Source organism: Sturnira hondurensis, unplaced genomic scaffold (assembly GCF_014824575.4).
Source record: "Sturnira hondurensis isolate 20B ecotype Veracruz unplaced genomic scaffold, ASM1482457v3 Scaffold0005563, whole genome shotgun sequence".
Classification (NCBI taxonomy): domain Eukaryota; kingdom Metazoa; phylum Chordata; class Mammalia; order Chiroptera; family Phyllostomidae; genus Sturnira; species Sturnira hondurensis.
This window is the reverse complement of record NW_028078194.1, coordinates 4,509,093-4,521,503: the sequence shown is the minus strand read 5'-3', so window position 1 is coordinate 4,521,503 and position 12,411 is coordinate 4,509,093. Positions and strand designations below refer to the sequence as shown.

Below are 12,411 nucleotides of genomic sequence, written 5' to 3'. Positions count from 1 at the left end.
TTATAGGCAGTTAAGGAAGAGCAAGCCTGGCTGGTATAGCTCAGTGGATTGAGCGTGGGCCTGCGAACCACACGATCGCAGTTCGATTCCCAGTCAGGGCACATGCCTGGGTTGCAGGCCAGTTCCCAGCAGGGGACTCACGAGAGGCAACCATACATTGACATTTCTCTCCTTCTCTCCTACTCCCCTTCCTCTCTAAAGATAAATAAATAAAATCTTTAAAAAATAATAAAAAAATAAAAGTAAGTTAGATGTGAAAAAAGAAGAAATAAAAAAAACTTTGTAAACAACAAAAAAAATAAAATAAAACCTTTCTAAAAAAAAGGAAGAGCAGAATATACGTGGCAGGAAGATTCTTGCTAGGTAACTCAGAAACAGTGGGACACAGGGGCTATCCAGCTAACAGAGCACTTCCAGAGAAGAAACATCCAAACCTGTAAGAATTTTTATGAGTTTATTTGAGCCAAAATGACGACAGCTGCCTAGAAGCAAAATCTCAAGAAACCGAGGAAGTGCTCGGAAAATGTCAGTTTTGCCACTTGTGTGCCAGAAGTAAAGGGGAAAGACACAAGGAAGTTACACAAAATCCATCGCTGGCCGATCAGGGAGGTGGGAGAAAGCAAAGCAGGGAAACCTCCCAGACTGGGTAAGGAGTAGGAGAAACAGGCACATACTTCTTTTACACAGGCGGGTGTAGGATAGTTAACAATTAAGTAATAATAATAACAATCAGGGGGGTTGTGGTCTCTGCTCTGGTACAGTGGTTGTGCTTCGAGTGGTCCAGAAAAAAGAAAGTTATCTGATATTCCACAGGTATGTAATCTTATATGCATAAAGGCAACAGACAGGCTCAGGTAAGGTGAAAGTTGACCTTTGTCAGGGAAAAATACTGCCATAGGACATGACTACCGACCTTGACCCACTTTCAGTTAGTTTTAATTTCAAACCATCCTTCATGGTTACTCAGGTGTCTGAGTCAGCAAGGCCCACTGTGCAGGCCTCCCCTGAGCTTGTTGTGGCCCCTTTTTCATCTGCGTATTTTTACTTATTTTTTAAAAGATTTTACTTATTTTTAGAGAGAGGGGAAGGGAGGGAGAAAGAAAAGCAAAGAGAAAAAGAAAGGCAAAGAGACATCGATGTATGAGACGAACACCATTTGGTTGCCTCTTGCATGCCCCCCACCAGGGACCTGGCCCACAACCCAGGCATGCACTCTGACCGGGAATCAAACAGGTTACCTTACAGTACGGAGGCCAGTGTTCAGCCCACTGAGGCACACCAGTCAGGGATCATCCTCATATTTTTATATCCCTGCAATGAATGATCAGAAGTTGAAATTTGCCCTGGCTGGTGTAGCTCAGCCCTGGCTGGTGTAGCTCAGCAGATTGAGCGCGGGCCTACAAACCACACGATCATGGTTCGATTCCCAGTCAGGGCACATGCCTGGGTTGCAGGCCAGTTCCCAGCAGGGGACTCATGAGAGGCAACCATACATTGATGTTTCTCTCCTTCTCTCCTTCCCTTCCCCTCTAAAGATAAATAAATAAAATCTTTTAAAAAAAAGAAGTTGAAATTAAAACAATACCATACAATACCACCAAAAACATGAAATACTTGAGAAATCTGACAGAAAGAATGCAAGGCCTGTATGCTGAAAATTATAAAACATTTTGAAGAGAAACTAAAATGGAAACATATCCCAAGTTCTTAGATAGGACTTGTGGGGGCTTAAAAATGATAATAAAAAGTGGGGGGAAATGGCAATGGAAGGAGACTTGACTTGGGGTAGTGAATACACAGTACAGTATACAGATAATGTGTTACATAGAATTGTACTCCTGAAACCTATATAACTTTATTAACCAATGTCACCCCAATAAATTCAAACAATTTAATTTAAAATAAAATATAAAATATAGGACTTTTCAGAAAAAAATTATCCAAAACTTAGACCTAAAGGAGAAAGGTGGGTTTCCCACATTCTTTCAATGTTATGCAAAACAAAGTTCAGAGAACAAAGTTCAGAGATTGCTCAGAGAAATGTATTTAATTTCTCTCAACACTTGCTATTGATTGAAGGTGCCAGATTTAAAATAAGTAATACTTTTTACTTCCCTCACATTTTCAACTGCCTTCCAAGTTCTCTTATCTGAGATAATAATCAAATTAACAGACAGATTAACAGGAGAAAACCTACGTTTTAATACACGCACATGGGAAATTCACATAAGCATGAAAATTCCTAAGAACAGTGAGGCAACATTGTGTATGTAAGACATTTTGAAGAAAGGAGAAAGTGGGGGGCTGGGGCATCAGGTCTCAAAAGTGAGAATGGGCGATTTACAGGTAGTTGAGGAGAAGGTAACACACAATGCAGGCAGATCCTTGCTAGGCAACGGGACAGACTCCTAGCTACAGACCCCGGCCTGAAGCCCTTCTTTTTACCATACTTCATTGAAGTAGGCTAAGGTGAGCACCCTAAAATTTCCTTCCCGAAGCAGTTTTTTTCTATCTGAATCTCTTGGGCTGCAAAGGGAAGGGGGAGTAAAAGGTTCTTTCTGAGTCTTTTTTTTTTTTAGTTTAAATGCATGTTATTTTTAGACAATCTGGTTTTTTTTTCTTTCTTAAAAACAATGCCTTCACTCCAAATAAATAAAGGTCAAAAGAAGCGAAGAGCTCAAGACAGCATCATTCCCATTTGTTCTGGTCCTGGTGTGTGGATGAAAAGCAGCAGGCAGATATAATGAAGGTGATAGATCCAAACTGCCAGATGGTTACCATTTTTCCGTTTCCAAACCACGCTCGAAGCGAATCACATACGGGGTCACACCATCCTCTCGGCAGCCCAGCAGGGCAAACAAGCCATCCTGCAGGCATGTTTCCACCAATACAGAACTGGTGGATTTTGAAATTAGCAAGAATGTTCTGCAGCCCCCATCATAAAAGGCTTTACTTATTCTGGTCTGTTCTTCCAGTTTCCTGTTGGTTGATTTCATGTAATCTTGGATGAGCCCCTTGTAGGCTTCTTTGTAAAACTGGTTTCCTGCAAATGGTGGTTCATGACAATATCAACACCAGTGACTACTGTGCTTTAGGTACCTGTATCCTCAAGGCCTTTTGCTGAGGCATTTCCACCAATAAGCAAGTCATCAATGTTACCCTGTGTCCTACTGACCAGCTTTCTCCTCTACCCCCACATACAGCTCACGCTCGGTCTCTCAAATCTCCCAGATGGGGAAGAACCATGAAGGAGAGCTTTCATGGCTGATAAGGTCCCTGTAGAAGATGATTGGTAGATGGTCACGATGGTGGCTGGAAAGGGACATGGGGGTGGGGGTGGGCACTGGCTTAGCAGGAGGACCCCAGAGCTCAGAGCCAGCACAGTGCAGCCCAGCTGTGCTGGGGGGCGGTGGGGAGGGGTATCAGGCAGAAAAACTTGTTTCTTAGTGAATGGCTTAAAATCAATATGCCAAAAGGCAAAATTTTTGGTCCCCTTCAGAATACAATCTAAGATTTCTTAAGATGTCAGTTCTCTTCAGATTGATCTATAGATTTAACACAATCCCAGTCAAAATCCCAGGATACTTTCTCAAAAATCGAAAAATTAATCCTAAAAGTCATATGGAAATACAAAGGACCTAAGGTAGCCAAAACAACTTTGAAAAACAAAAGCAAGATTAGAGACCTACACTAACCTGATTTCAAGATATTATTAAACTACCCCTATTAGGACAAGGTGGTATTGGTGTTAAAACAGACAAATAGATCAGTGGAACAGAACAGACAATCCAGAAATAGACCCACACATACAGGGATAACTGGTTTTTAACCAAGGTGCAAAGGCACCCCAGGGGAGAAAAAGGAAATTTGATCCGTATCTCATACTGCACGCAGACATTAATTAAATGTAGAGCCCAGCACTATAAGAAAACATAAAGAACACCTTGTAAGCATTAAACAAAGTTTTCATAGAAATGACACCATTAAATGATACCAAAAGCATGATCCATTAAAGAAAAAAATGTATAAACTAGATGTCAACCAAATTAAAAAACTTCTTTTTGAACGATACTGTTAAGAGAAATAAAAAACAAGGCACATAAAGGGAGAGACTATTCGTAAGTCACATATAAGTGACTTGTGCCCAGAAAGTATAAAGAACTTTTAAAACTCAATGCAAAAATTAAAAACATTTCCTCCTCACCCCCCCAAATAGGGAAAAGATAGATACACAGCAAATAGATAAAAATATTCAACATCATTTGTCATTGGGTTAAGACAGATGAAAACCATGAAGAGACACCCGCGTCTATGACCATGTCTAGCATCAAGAGTGGCCATACCAAGCACTGGAGGGGATGCGGGCAAGTGGAATTCCCATGTACTTGCTTGTGGGGATGTAAAACGGAACACCACTTTGGAAGGGTTTTTTAAACATATGTTCACTATATTAATATAGGAGAAGGGCATGAGAACTATACAAATCAACTGAAGTCCTACCAAGTTCAGTCGGTGGCCCGCTACGCCCCGTCTGACCTGGAGCTCCGTTGACCTGAGGTGCACGCCGACCACAATGAGCCCCTGGACATAGAAAATTCCTGCGAAGTTGATGAATGGTTGCTTACCCATGCCTCATCATTTGCCCGTATCATAAAGGGAAGGCCACAAAATACACCTTGTAAAGGTTAACGTTAATCCCAGCATTTTCCCCCCTCTTTGTTTCCCCACACCAGCAATCTTCCTTAGAAACTACCGATATCAGCTCAACCTCCAGAGATGGCTGGGGTCTGCCTTCCTTCTCCTGTGAGGAGAGTCCGCTACTCCACCTGTGGAGTGGCTTTTCTTGCTTGTCCCCTCTGCTCAGTAAAACCCGCTTTTCCACTGTAACCTCTTGTCTGGCTCCAGTCTTAAATTTTTTCCAGTTAGAAACCAAGAACCCTGCTGGCACGGGGCTCGATTCCTCATGACTCACCCCTCCGGCATCGGTACCACCTGACCATTCCACCCCCAGGAATTGAAGGGAACCAAAAGTTTGGCTTTTGGGGATGCTGACTTTAAGCTGATTATTAAGAAACACATACTCAGAAAGAAACTTTGACTCTCCCCACTCCACCCCTTCCTGCCCGAGAGATTCCGGGAGAAACACAAGCTTCAGGGGAGATACCGGAGGATGTTTCCTTTAGCTGGTTTGAGTTAAGTGTGGTGACCAGAGGGCTTCAGACCCAGGCCTGTTAGCTTGATACCCCCTCCTGTCCCATCGTTCCCTCTTCCTCAACTACCTGTAATCCCCCCACTCACTGCTGACACTAACAGCCTGTGCCCCTGCCCCACTCTCTCCTTTGTCCAAAATGTCTTACATACCCAATGTTGCCTCACTGTCTTTGGAATTTTCACTTATGTGAATTCTCCATCTGCATGTATTAAAACTGTGATTTTCCTCTTGTTAATCTGTCTCTGTTCATTGCATTATCAGCCCAGATAGAACTTAAAAATGAGAGGAAAGGCATTAATTTTTTAGCTCCCACATCATTTACTCCAGATAAATGAAAGCATAGGTGCACATAGAGACTTGTTCGGAAATGTTCACAGCGTTTTTATTTGCAACGGCCAAAAACTGGAACCTAAATACCCATCAACAGGTGCCTAGGTAAACAAATGGTGGTTTATTGATATAACAGAGCACTACTCGGCAATAAAAAGGAACTAGTTAACACGTAATAACATGACTGATCTCAAAACAATCTTTAGAATGAGAGAAGAGTATACTGTATGGCTCTACTTACAAAAAATTCTAGACAATGGCCCTGGCTGGTGTAGCTCAGTGGATTGAACACTGGCCTGCAAACCAGAGGATCGTGGTTCAATTCCCAGTCAGGGCACATGCCTGGGTTGCAGGCCAGTTCTCGGCAGGGGACACACGATACATTGTGTGTCCTCGGAGAGGCAACCATACATTGATATTTCTCTCCCTCTCTCCTTCCCTTCCCCTCTAAAGATAAATAAATAAAATAAAAAATAAAAAAATTAAAAAAATTCTAGACAGTGCAAATGAATCTACAGTGACAGGTGGTGACTTCCTGGGGACTAGAGGGGCAGGAGAGACTGCAAAGGGTCCAAGGAAACTTCTGGGGGTGACAGATGCGATCCCTCTCTCGACTGTGATGATGGTTTCATCGGTGCGTACAAATGTCAAATTTTATGAAATTGTGTATCTTAAATATGTGCTATTTATTGTATGTGCATTATTCTTAAAGCTATCAGAAAAGTCAATACATGAATAATAGATTTTCAAAATCATCCCAGAATCAGCATTTCCCTTCAAAATTTCATGCAGCACTGTTTTCTGGTCACTTTCCCTCGCTGCTGCAGAGTCCGGGATAGGGACTGGAACAGCTGTGGTCTGCCCCCAGCCCCGTGTCTCACCAGGCCCAGTATAGGCTCCAGCACCCCCTCAGCTTCCTCCCCCTCAGCCTGCCAGCAGGTTCACAGGAAAGGAAGGGCTGGCTCCCCACCTCTACTTTTGCCCCTGCCACACCGCCCTTCTTAGAGTGTGGCTCCAACTGCCCTCCCCAGCTTACCAGCTGTCCCCAAGCAACAGCTGGAGTGTGTGCAGCGGGGAACCTCCCCCATTCTCCTACTCCAGGCTCGCTCTTCTCTCACCTTTCTACCTGAGGACAGCACCTCCAGGACCCTCTCTGATCCCTCAAAGCCTCAACCCAGCCCCCTCGGTCAGTTGCTTGTGGGCAAGTCCCCCGCTGTCATTCCAAAGAGATTGAAACAGTTTGGTTTGGCTTAAAGCTTCTGTTTGCATTGCCGAGTTTGTCACACATGCTAATGAATAATCAGGCTGCTGGAGCAGACACACAAGCAGAAAGGGGGTGGGGGTGGCCTCTAATGAATCCTTCCTGGCAGCCTGGCTGATAAGATGCAGACAAACAGATGATGGGGGCCTCTCCTGGTTCCCGGATGTAGGTCTGTTCACCTCCCTGAGTGGCTAAGCTCCCAGGCCTGTGCTCTTCTGGCCGCCGTAGGCTGGGGAAGACAAGGAAGGAGGTCGGACACTCCAAGTGTGGCCGGAGGGTGGACGTGGAGGGCTGGCAGGGCCCAACCTCCGGGTCTCCTCAGCCCAGACAAAGGAGCTATGTACCTTACCTGAGGGCCGCAGCAATCTGGAACAACTCTCTTCTCCCCGTTCTCAATGACGGTTTTCCTCTTTGCAAGACTAGTTCCTATGTATTGTAGAGCCTTCTGAAAAGAAGGAAACAGAAGAAAGTTAGACATGTGGTTCCATCATCCAGAGATAACCATTTTCATTTTGCTTTCATTTCTTCCTTAACCTTTCTAACGCATCTTGTGGGAGTAAAAAAAAAACATTCATACTTTTCTTCCCACCTTCAAAGTTCTGGCTGGGCCAATAATCAAATTCACAGACAAATTAACAGACAGATTAACAGGAGAAAATCAAATTTTAGTACATGCCTATGGGCCACATTAGCATGAAACCACCAAAGACAGTGAGGCAACACGGGTTATATAAGACATTTCGGACAAAGGAGAAAGTGCCGGGAGGGGACAGGATGTTAGATTTCAGAAGTGAGAATGGGCGATTTACAGGTGCTTGAGGAAGAAGGGCGCACAGGGCAGGCAAACCCTTGCTGGCAATCAGAAGCAAAGGAGCAGCGTGGGTACCTAGCTCACAGGCCTGAAGCATTCACCATTCTTTATTCAAATTAGGTTAAGGCAACAGTTCTGAGTCTTTTAGGCAGGAAGGAGAAGGGTCAAGGGTTCTTTTAAGTCTTTTTTTTCTTAATGAACAGTTTAAAATCCATATCCCAAAAGGCAGCTTCAGGGTGGCAAAACTTTGGTCCCCTTCAATGCGTTTTTGAAAACTCAAGTAGTAACATAACAATAAGAATAATGTTCATTGAGCAAGTGCTTACCCTTGTGCAGATCCAGAGTGACCCCAAGCTGTGCCTGTGCGGTACTAGGCTACGCTGGGCATTTCATGTGGATTATCTCTTCATTTTCACGATAACTCGGAGTGATGGTGTAACTATTATCCTCATTAATAGAGTGATTGAGGCTTAAAGAAGTAGTTTGTTCAGTGTCGTCTAGTAATAAAATGGGGCTGGGGATGCAGGCCAGGAGATGTGATTCCAGGACCAGCACCCTCACTGCTTTGACACTAAATAGCCTGTAAATATCTTTCTGAGTTTTTAGCCTTCAGTGTCATTTTTAATCATTGCAGTGATTAAAGTTCGCCCTCGTGCAGAAGTACCGTGACGTCCTCCATCCCCTATCAGTGGACATTAGGTTGTTTTCAATAAGTCATTCTCCAGCGGGCATGTTTATAGTTAAACCTTTGTTCAAAAACTAAAATTAAAATCCTTGGGCCAAAGCATATGTATAATTTTAAGGCTTTTGATACACACTGCCAAGATCATTCTCCAAAAATAATGGACCAAATTATACTTCCTACATCCTCATCCGCACCAGACTACAAAACATTCTTCATCCACATAATTAGATGCAGCTCAAGTTCTGCCACATGAATAATAAAATGTAGATTAATTAGAGGCTCAGATTAGCCCAATTTTTTCCACCAGAAATTCCATTCTCCCCACCACCTACCATGGCAGAAGACCCATCACCAGACATTGCCACAAAGGAGCCTGGGACAGAGGGTGCAAGAGCAACTTCTGATTAGCTAAATCAGCTCAGTAATCCTAAACTTCTCAGAAAAGCCCTGTCACAACCATTGTCAGCAAACAGTCACTGTCAGTGACCATGAAAGTAAACAGTGTGTGGAAGGTCTGAGCCCTGTCATGGCTGGGGAAACAGTCCCCTGACCCTTTCAGTTTTTCCGGCTGGTTGAGTAATTCGAACAACACACGGAGGGGTACGTTGACAGAAGAAAATAAAAAATGTAGTATGTGCTCATACTACAGCTTTTAGTATGAGCTTCCACCTAAGCATAAAAATTCCAAAGGCAGTATTAAGTATATAAGACATTTTGGAATAAAGGAGAAAGTGGGGGTGGGGTATCAGATTTCACAAGTGAGGGTGGGCAATTTACAGATGGTTGAGGAAGAGCAGAACACACAGGGCAAGGAAATCCTCGCTGGGCGACTCAGAAACAACGGGGACAGGGACGGGTGGAGGCCAGTCCAGTGCCTGGAGCCCTCCTGACCACTGCTGGGGTGAAAGTCCTCAGGGTGATGAAGTCGAGGCTCCCTTCCCTAAAGCAGTTTTATTTCCCATCTGAATCGCTCTCTTTTTTTTTTCTTAAGGGAGAAGTAAAAAAAAAAACAAAACTTTTCCTGGTTTGTTGGGCTTCAAATGATTTCAGTTTGAAATAACCTGCCTGCCAGGGTGGCACATTCTGGGGACACTTGCTCCAGACCTCCAACAGTCCCTTGGCTGCTGAGTCCAGCTGGCAGCAGCTCAGAGCAGGGAGAGGCCAGAGACCAGGGTGTCAGGACTCACAGGTTCTCACCCTGCCCTAGCATTCTTATAAGCTCCAGAGAGACCAGCTGGGCCTTGTGTCCTTCACCTGCTAAGGTCAAGGGTGGAATCTCACATGTCCCAGGAGAGAACATTAATAAATACTGACTAACATTTACTGAGTTCCTGCTACACACCAGGCACAAACCCCACTCAATCCCCACCAAATCTTTGTAGCATATTTTGTAGTACTGCTTTTCCCCTTGTTTGACAGATGAGAAAGCTGAGGCACAGGAAGCTTAAATCCTTCGCCCAAGGTTGGGCTGGGAACACAAGGCAGAGCGGATATTTGAACCCAGGACAACGGGACTCACATCTAGTTGGCCTGCACTTCTCCACCCTGGACCGTGGGCACTCACCCCATCAGAAAACAAGCTCTCCGGGAACGGGCTGTGCCTGTCCTGGCTCTCACTCTGTCCCCCGCTCCAAGCCCAATTCCACAGCAGGCAGTAGAGATCTGGGACCGTGTTCATTGTCTACAGCTGCGTAACACTTTAGCAGAAACGGTGACTTGAAACAGGTCCCGTGCACTAGCTCACAGCGCCTCAGGTCAGAAGTCCAGGCACAGCGGAGGGACAGAAGTCTTGCTACCCAAGACTACCTTTTTGGAATATTGGGTTTAAGCTGCTTATTAAGAAACAAGGCCCGAAGGGAGCCTTTGGCACGCCCCCCTTGGCAGCTCAAGAGATTCAGATGGAGAAACCTGCTTGAGAAAGAGAGTTTCAGGATGTTGCCTTAGTGTGAAGCAGGGTAAATAGAGGGCTTCAGGCAGGGAAGGACCTGTTAGCTAGATGCTTCCGTGTCCCTTTGCTTCTGAGTTGCCAGTGGGGTTTCCCCGCTGCCGGTGCTCCCCTCTTCTTCAACGCCTGCAAATCGCCCATTCTCCCCGACTTTCTCCTTTGTCCAAAATGTCTTACGTACCCAACGTTGCCTCACTGTTTTTGGAATTTTCATGCCTCTGTGCATTCCCTATGTGCATGTATTAAAAACGTGATTTTCTCCTGTTAATCTGTCTCTGTTAATTGGGTCACTAGCCCAGCTAGAAAAACTTAGGAGGTGGGAGGAACATACCAATTATTTTTAGGCCCCAGGACTGCCTCACCAGGCTCTCTGCTCAGAATCACACCGGGCCAAACTCGAGGTGTCAGCTGGGCTGCGCGCTCACCTGCAGCTCAGGCTGCTCTTTCAGGGTCCCTCCGATGTCGGACAGAACTCAGTTCCCTGCTATGACTGGGGTCCCCCTTCTCTTACCGTCAACCAGAGACCTTCCTCAGCTCCCACAGGCTTCCCTCAGGTCCTGGCTGCGTGGCCCCCTCCATGTGCCCTCTCACACGGCCTCCCTTCAAACCTCTTGCTTTGGGAAGGGTCCAGTCCCTTTCAAGAGCCTATGTCACTAGGCCAGGCCCACCCAGGATAATCTCCCTTTCGATGAACTCAGAGTCAACCACGTAGGGACCTTAATGACACTTGCAAAATATATGCCCTCTGACATATAATATAATATAATCTCAAGAGTGATGGCCCATCATTCTCACAAGTCCCTGTCTCACTCAAGGGATGGGGAGATGTATGCAAGAGTAGGAATCCTGGGACTATTTCAGAATTCTGTTTGCAAGAGTGACTGTGAGGGTGAGAGAATAAATGCTAAGTGAACGAATGAGTGTGTGCATGGATAAATGCACAATGAATGAAGGGCTCATCCGTGCTGACAGAGTGAGGAGTGGGGGCTAAATTCGCACTCACTTTGGGATGTACCCTGGAAATCTTTGGCAGATCCCAGGCTCACTTCCCTCTTGCAGGAACAGGAACCCGGACAGCTACGCTTTCCCTCCAGTGTCTGAGGCAGGATAAGCTTACACAGAAGTTGAATGTACGATCTGTCCTCTGAAGCTTGGAGCAGGAACAAGTACTAATAATCCAAACAGTAGTAAGGACGAGAAGGCCCTGCTTTCTCACTAGGGCAACAAACCTTCATTCCAAACCTCATTTTCCCTGTGCTTCCCTTCTCCCCCCTTGGGGTGTTTACACAGCGCCCTCTTAAGCACCCCACTCACAGAGCCCCACTCTGAACACACCCTGGGAAAGCCCAACATGTTCACCCCAGGGGCCAGATGCCCGATCCAGGAAGCTGCCACCACAGTGCCCCACGCTGAGCTGGGTCCACGAAGAAAGGCATGGGCCTCAGACCCATTCACCCTGGGTCTCCTCTCTCTGGCCCACAAAATCACCCTAATTCATGACCACATGACTCTGGAGTACCCCATGGGCTCCAGGAGTTGTACAGGAGCTGGGCTCTCCCCAGAGGAGAGAAGCTGAAGCCATCTGCATGCTCGGCTGCCTTTCAGGCTGAATTGATGAACTCTAAGTCCTCCACGGGCTGATGGCAACCATCTCAGTCTATGTACAACTACTCAGTGTATGTGTAACTACTCAGTGCCTGTATAACTCAGTGTATGTATAACCCAGGACACCTTTTTCATCCGGGGGAGGAGGCGGACAGCCATCCTGGCCTGCAACTGGCAACAACTCCACCTCACTCCACTTTAAACGTGCTAGCAGCTTTGACACAGGAGTTCCACCGCTTTCTGAGATGCCTTTTGGGTGAAAGGTGTGCAACAGAGTTCAACAATGCTGTTTGAAGATCTGTGGGCACTTTGTTCTGGGAGCCGAGGGTGCGGTGATACATACAGATCCTTCTCCTCCAGGAGCTTACGTTCAGTGAGGAAGATACACTGTACACAAGATAAATAATTATTTATCATATTAGGTGGTGACAAACTGCTCTGGAAAAAAACAAAGCCAGGAAAGGTAGAGGGGAAGGCCAGGGGAGGAAAGGAAGGAAGCAATTTCAGATCAGGTAGGTGAGAAACCCCCCTGGGAAGGTGATGTGTGAACCAAATTGAGATG

General features: G+C 45.6%; 1 pseudogene; it reads right to left on the bottom strand.

Annotated features, from left to right (window-relative positions):
* Nucleotides 1-2,774: 2,774 nt before the first annotated feature.
* LOC118988017 (translationally-controlled tumor protein-like) lies at nt 2,775-9,977 on the bottom strand (annotated as a pseudogene).
* Between the last annotated feature and the right edge of the window lie 2,434 nt (nt 9,978-12,411).